The 7,508-nt window shown below is 37.4% G+C and overlaps 1 non-coding gene across 1 annotated transcript; it reads right to left on the reverse strand.

The window, feature by feature from the left end:
• Nucleotides 1-1,365: 1,365 nt before the first annotated feature.
• LOC138839098 (small nucleolar RNA U13) lies at nt 1,366-1,470 on the reverse strand. Its single transcript, XR_011375840.1, has one exon. It is a non-coding gene; the product is annotated as a small nucleolar RNA U13 (small nucleolar RNA).
• Between the last annotated feature and the right edge of the window lie 6,038 nt (nt 1,471-7,508).

Here is a 7,508-nt window from a genome sequence, read left to right on the forward strand (position 1 = left end):
TGAAGAATAAATGGCTATAGGTCTGTAAGTTCATTTCTGGGTTTTCAATTTTATTAATTGGTCTTGAGGTCTGTTCTTTTGCCATTACCAAGCTATTTTGATTATTATGGCTTTGTAGTAGAATTTGAAATTAGGTATTGATATTCCTCCAGCCTGTTCTTTTTTTTTTAATTGTGAAAATACCGCACAGAGTAGTTGCAATTACATGGACAAGATAATGAGTACATTTCTCTTTTTTTTGGAAGGGGGGTCCAGTCATGGGGCCTGAACTCTGGGCCTGGGTGCTGTTCCTCAGCTCTTCAGCTCAAGGCTAGTGTTCTACCACGTGTGTCACAGCACCATTTCTGTCTTATTTATTTTAACTTATGTGATGCTGAGGAATCGAACCCAGGGCCTCATGCATGCAATGCAAGTGCTCTACCACTGAGCCACCTTCTCAACCATTGAGTATATTTCTTATCCAGCATTGCTGCCTCCTCCTTTGTTGCCCCTTCTTATACCTTCCTATCTCCCCCCTTAACACCCCCATAATTCCCCCCTCCCCCGTAGCCAATGTTGAAATGTTCATTTTTCGTCATAACAACTTGTACAACTCATTGTTGCAATGCGTCCACATTTATCCCTATTTAAACGATTTGTTTATTCCTTTCCCCTCCACAAATTATACCAACATGATATAAAGTGAAAGCAGGGCTTATACTGTGGGGGAGGGACATACAAAGCAACAAAGAAATAATCTTACAAATATGTTAGAAACAATCACCTTAAAGAAAGAATATTTGGAAACTTATCTTGGGGTTCATTTCACCTAATACCAACTTTTTCTATGTCTCTAACAGAAAGAATGGCATTGCCCCATTTGATAGGAAATGAAAATACTTGGAAAACATTATATTAAGTGAAGTATGCCAGGCCCCCAAAAAACATAGGCTCCATGGTTTTCCTTATTTGCAATAACTAGTATATTTGTGAGACAAGCAGAAAATGTCATCACTGTTCTTCCTATTAAGGATCGATTTTGCTCTTCGGGGTCTTTAATTGTTCCATATGAATTTTTGGATGGCCTCTCCTATTTCCTTGAAGAATGAGGTTGGAATATTGATAGGTATCACATTGAAATTTTGTGTAGCCTTGGGAAGTATTGCCATTTTCACCATATTTATCCTTTCAATCCAGGGGCATGGGAGTTTTTTGCACTTTCTAAGTTCTATTTTGATTTCCTTTATCAGGTTTTTAATGTTTTGGTTAAGTTTATTCCTAGGTATTTTATTTTCTGTGGGGCTATTAAGAATGGAATTGCTTCCTGATTTCAGCCACGCTATTCTCATGGTTGGCATACAGAAAAACCATGGATTTTTTTTTTTACATCAGATGGGTAATGTGCCGTCGTTGTAACAAGGTTTAGAGGGAGGCACATTTCACCCAAGCACATGAGAATCCAATCATCACACTTATGAACCGGAAAAGGATCCAGCCATGGGTTTTTGAGGGTTAATTTTACACCATGCCACTTTTTCAAAGTTTTGAATCAGCTGGAGTAATTTGGGAGTGGAGTCTGTGCGATTCTTTAAAAACAGATCATGTCATCTGCAAAGAGGAGAGTTTTATTCATCTTTCCCTATTTCGATTCCCATTATGTTTGCATTTTTTCTTATTGCTGTACCTAGGCATTCTAATACTAAATTGAAGAGAAGTGGACAGAGTGGACATCCTTGTCTCATTCCTGAGTTAAGAGGAAATGGCTTAATTTTTCACCATTAAGTATAATGCTGGCTGTAGGTTTGTCATATACAGCCTTTTTTGAGGAATGTTCCCTGGATTCCTAATTTTTCCAGAACCTTCATCATAAAGGGGTGTTGGATCTTGTCAAATGCTTTTTCTGCATCTATTGAGATAACCATGTGGTTCTTATCCTTGCTCTTGTTGATGAGATGAATTATATCAGTTGATTTGCATACATTGAACCAGCTTTACATTCCTGAAATGAATCCTGTTTGATCATGGTGTATGATTTATTTTGGATGAATTTGTGAAGTAGTTTGGCCAAAATTTTCTTGAGAAATTTTGCATCAATGTTCACCAAAGAAATGGGTATGTAGTTCTGTTTCTTTGATGAGTTCCTACCTGGTTTTTGGATGAGGATCATGATGGCTTCATAGAATGAGTTCGGTAGTGAACTTCCTCTTTCAATTTCATTGAAGATTTGTAGGAGTATTAGTGTGAGCTCTGCTTTGAAGACCTATCAGAATTCTGCTGTAAATCCACCTGTTCTGGGCTTTTCTTAGATAGGAGGTCTCTTATTGCCGCTTCTATTTCAGTCCTTGATATGTGCCTGTGAATATGGTTTAACTCATCTTGGTTTAGTTTCAGCATGTCAATATTTGCTAGGAAAAAGGTCTATTTCTGCCAGGTTCTCAAATTTATTAGCATAAGGGTTTAATAAGTATTCCCTTATAATGTTCTGAATCTTGGTTGTTTCTGTAGTAATGTTTCCATTCTCATCACTGAGTTTGTTTATTTGGGTTTGTTCTCTTCTTTTTGTGATAAGGTTTCCTAACAGTCTGTCAATTTGTTAATTTTTTTTCGAAGAACCAACTCTTTATTTTGTTGATTCATTCTCTGATTTTTGGGGATTCTAATTTGTTTACTTCTGATTTAATTTTAATTACTTTTTTCCATCTACTGGATTGGGGTTTATCTTTCCGCTCTTTTTCAATGAGGCTCAGATGTCTCATTTAATTGTTGGTTTCAGATCGCTCCAATTTGTTGATGTAGGAAATCAGAGAGGAACTGGCAATTTGTGTGTTGTTTTGTTCAATATCATGAACATTTGAATTTCCTTTCTAATCCCTTCCATGACCCACTGGTTGTTCAACAGTGTGTTGTTCAGCCTCCATGTGTTACTGGACATTCTTTTCGATGGCTTTTGGTGATGAGTTCCAATTTTATTCCTTTGTGGTCTGAGAGAATGCAAGGTATAATTTCAATTTGTCTGAATTTGGACATGTTTGCCTTGTCACCTATAATGTGGTCTATTTTGGAAAATGTTCCTTGTGATGCAGAGAAAAACGTGTATTCTGATGCTGCTGGGTTAAATATTCGGTAAATATCTGTTAAATCTATTTAACCTATGCTTTTGTTTAGATCTGCAGTTTCTCTGTTGAGGTTTTACCCAGTTGATCTACCTAGTGGTTATAGTTGTATGTTAAAGTCCCCAACAATTAATGTCTTCGGATCTTTGACAGATTTGAGAGAATGTTTTTTTTTTCTTGGATAAATTTGGATATTCGGTTGTTTGGCAAATAAATATTTGCCATTGTAATATGAAGGATACCTTAATTAGTATGTAGCCACCTTCTTTATCTCTTCTCACTATTTCAAATTTTAAGTCTATTTTAGATATTAGGATTGCAACTCCTGCATGTTTATGGGGTCCATTTGGTTGTTTGATTTTCTTCCAGCCTTTCACTTTGAAAATTTATTTGTTTGTATGGTTAAGGTGACTCCTGAAGGCATCAGATAGAAGGATTTTGCTTTTTAATTGAACTAGACAGTCTATGTCGCTTAATTGTAGAGTTAACTCTGTTAATGTTCAGAGTTAGGACTGAGAGGTATTTTGGAATTCTTGCCATGTTATCTACCTTTTGGTGGTTGCAACATCTGGTTACTTTCTATGGTTCTTGGATTCTCAGTTTGGGTGCAGTTTCTTGACCTTTGTTGCGCTCTTGTTGTTTATTTATGTGTAGGACATCTTTTGTAGGGCTGGTTTGGGGAAATATATGTTGTTTCAGTTTTTCTTTGCTATGGAAGGTTTTTATTTGACCTTTGGTTATGAAGGAGAGTTTAGCTGGGTACAGTATTCTTGGTTGAAAGTTTGTCTTTAGGCCAGGGCATATATCATTCCAGGCTCTTCAAACTCGCCTTCTAAATATCTAAAGTATTCCAGGGGTACTGGATATAGACTGGCCAGCTGGATATACTCTGTGGTCTGGTGGAGCTCTCAAAGAGTTCCCAGTTTTAGTGGGTCCTCTAGTGCAGGTGTTGGGGTATGGGTCTTGTTAAAGGTCTAAGGGTTAACACCATCTGTGGTCTCCCCTGAGGGATACACTGTCTCTTCTGGGGTGCTCACCCTGGAGCTAGTTGTTGTTTCTGTGTGATGTAGGTCTCTGGTTGCTGCTGCAATCAGAGTTCATTTGAGATGCTTGTGGACTGGGCTGAACAGTGGTGGCTCTGTGTGATTCTCCTCTGTTTCTCCCTCTTTTGATGCTGTTTGGGTTGGTGCCATGGGATAGGACTAAAGCAAATGGGTGAGGGAAGGGTCTCTGTGCAGGTTCTGAACACTGGGGTTTGTCTCTGTTTGTACTGTCCTGATCAGCTCCAATATCTTTTAGTTCTTCTGCTCTGGCCTTCTGTGGACGAACCATGTAGTTCTGGGGTTCCTGCTGTGCGCCCCAGCGGCTTTGGTGGGATGGAACCCCTCTGTTCCGAGAGTGAAGGGAGGGGGTTGGATCTTTGTGCAGGCTCCCAGCTCAGAGGTTTCTCTGTTTGTTGCAATCACCGGGTCCAACACTGGTACCTCAGGCATCTTTTGCAAGGGTGATTTGCATACAATCCCCTGTGTCTCTGGAGACTCCGGAAGCCCTCGCCTGGCTGGATTGGCCACAGCTTGGTACGTTGCCACACAGCCAATAAAGATTGGGGGAGTGGTCTTTGCCCTTCTCGGTTCTGAAATTCTTCCTTTACATTTTTTTTTCTTTTTTTCTGCCTCCTGTTTTTCTCTGGGTGTTTGTCTTTTTGTTGCTGTCAGTCTCTTGGGGAAATTAAGAGTTGGAACTTGAATGTTGAAGTACCTAACACATAATAAAAGTTCCCTTACTACTTTCATAAAAAGTACTTTTACATTTTGAAGTAACATGCACATTCGGGCACACACACACACACACACACACACACACACACACACACACACTAGTCTAAGGATTACCATGGTAAACTCTCAGAAGGCAGTTTTAGAAATGTGTGAAATTGCTAACAAATGCATTGGCTCAAGTTGTGCACGGTAATGTATTATTTATGCCTAAGGTCCAAAACTTGTCAATTGGCAAAAACTAACAGAAATTTACATGATATACTTGTTGTAGCTTTTGAAGTGGCTTATTTATGTCATTTTAGAATAATGCAATTCTATCAATGTTGATAAAGCTTTGCAGTGCTCATTTCTTTCACCCATCTGGATAATTTAAAATCTGTAAGCTTGTCAAGAAGCTGTTGCTTTTCATTTCACTTTAGAACTCTCCATGATAATAAATGAGAAGGCCTACATTAAAGGGCATTTATATTACCAGTAATAAAATACTCATACACTGGAGATAAACTAGATTTAAAAATGAGTTTTGGCTGTAAGCTTATTCTTTTTCATTAACATATTTTGAACGAAAGCATGCAAATATTTGAGTGTGACAGTTGTATTTTTTCATAAATAAGTTTTTTTTTGGTTTTATATTTCATGGCAAAAATTATTGAGTAGAAGATACAGAGATTCCCTATATAACCTCTCCCTACATATCCAGGGCCTCCCACGCTATCAATATCCACTGAGTGTTACATTGTTCCAAATGACACATCATTATCAACTGGTATCTCCCACAGTTTCCATCAGGGTTCATTCTTGGTATATATTTATTCACATTCATGGAATGACCATCACCATGAATCTACCACAATGGCATCAATCTATTTCTCTTTATCCTGCCTTCTCATTTGTCAACTCTGTCCCTTGGCCTTTGGTAACTACTGACCTTTCTAATGTCTTCATGGCTTTGCATTTTTATGCCATGTTGTTGGAAAGGGTACATACATTTCAGAAATAGTACATATATATGTAGTATTCCGATTTTTTTCTTTTAACTAGTGATTGCTTAACTTTCCTCCATGTCTATTGCTGGATACTCATTTATATTTTAGCACCGATTACTACACTGGATGGGCCACAGCTTATCCATTCAGTTAGCTACTGAAGTACATCTTGGTTCTTTCCAAGTTTAGACAACTATGAATAAACTTGTTATAAACGACCACATTGTAATTTTGTTTTAGACTTGAGTTTTTAGCATTTCTGTGTAAACAATAAAGAAGATGATTTCTAACAAAGCCTAACATTTTCACCATATAGCCTTGCCATCATTTTCCTTATTACCAACATACCTGTATAATTGCATTCTCCTGGCAATGAGTGAGTTTCTATTTATGGACTTCAATGTTTGGTTCAGTGAATGCTTTGGATTTGGGCCATTCTAATAGGGTTATAGTAGTACCTTTTGGTTTAATGTATTCCCTTGGAGCATTGTTCAGGCATATTTTTCATCCTTGCATATTTTCATAGCATATATGTTGGAATTTTTCATGTTTTTTTCTTGTGTTGATTATTAATGGGGCATTTATCAGGATATTCAGACTTCTTTTCTTGGCCCTTAGAAAGATTTTATCCAATTGCTGTTAATTGTTGAATTTCTTATCTTATAATTATCTTGTGTATGGAGCAAGTTTCATGGAAATCAGCTGCACCAATAGCTCAATCTCTAGTAATAGCAAATAAACTTTAAATTTTGATACATACAGTTTACATCAATAAGCTTTGAAAAGTCCTGGTACACATCAATTGAAAAGTATAAGTTGATTTTTTTAATCAAAGTTAATTCTATTAAAAATAGTATTTAAACTATAGGTCTGAGAATAATAGTTTCATGGTTTCACAGTTTGAAGCCTGTCTGGTTAGGAATGTCTGTCAAACTGTTATCTCCACTAAACAAAAAAAGTCTGAAAGAGGAGCTAAGTCTCAAGTGGTAGAGGACTACCCTTGAGAAAAACTCTGGGACAGTACCCAGGCCTTGAGTTAAGCCCCAGGACTAGCAGGCAAAAAAGGTTTTTAATAGGCTGGGATTAGTGCATTTAAAACTATGACATGTAGGGGCTGGGAAGGTGGCTCAGTGGTAGAGTGCTTGCCTTGCATGCCTGAGGCCCTGGGTTCAATTCCCAAGCACCACATAAGCAAAAATGAAAAAAAAAAAACTATGACATGTAATTCAAAGAAAAGGTAAATGAATGAAAGTATATGATATGTAATGGACTTAACAAGAATTGCTTAAAATGTCCATACAATAGGAAATAATGCATAGATTCAATTCAATCTCTTAAATGTCCAGTGGCTCTAATCATAGAAATAGTAAAAAGAAAGTAGAATATATAAATGATCCCACATAAGACTTTCTATAACCAAATAAATCTTGATAAAGATGATGTGGATTATAATCCTAGCTACTTAAGAGGCTGAGATCTGAGGACCACGGTTCAAAGCCATTGTAGATAGGTATTCCCCTTATATGATTCACCTTAGAGAAATGAGGTCCCTTAACACACTTAGTATACTCCTTCCCCTCTGTATAGTTTAGCATGCTCCCTTCCTAGGCAACATGAGGCCCATTTAGTAAAGGCAGTAGATAATCACCTTC

The sequence above is a fragment of the Dipodomys merriami genome, unplaced genomic scaffold, assembly GCF_024711535.1.
Source record: "Dipodomys merriami isolate MVZ:Mamm:240054 unplaced genomic scaffold, mDipMer1.0.p SCAF_292, whole genome shotgun sequence".
In the NCBI taxonomy this organism is placed as follows: Eukaryota; Metazoa; Chordata; class Mammalia; order Rodentia; family Heteromyidae; genus Dipodomys; species Dipodomys merriami.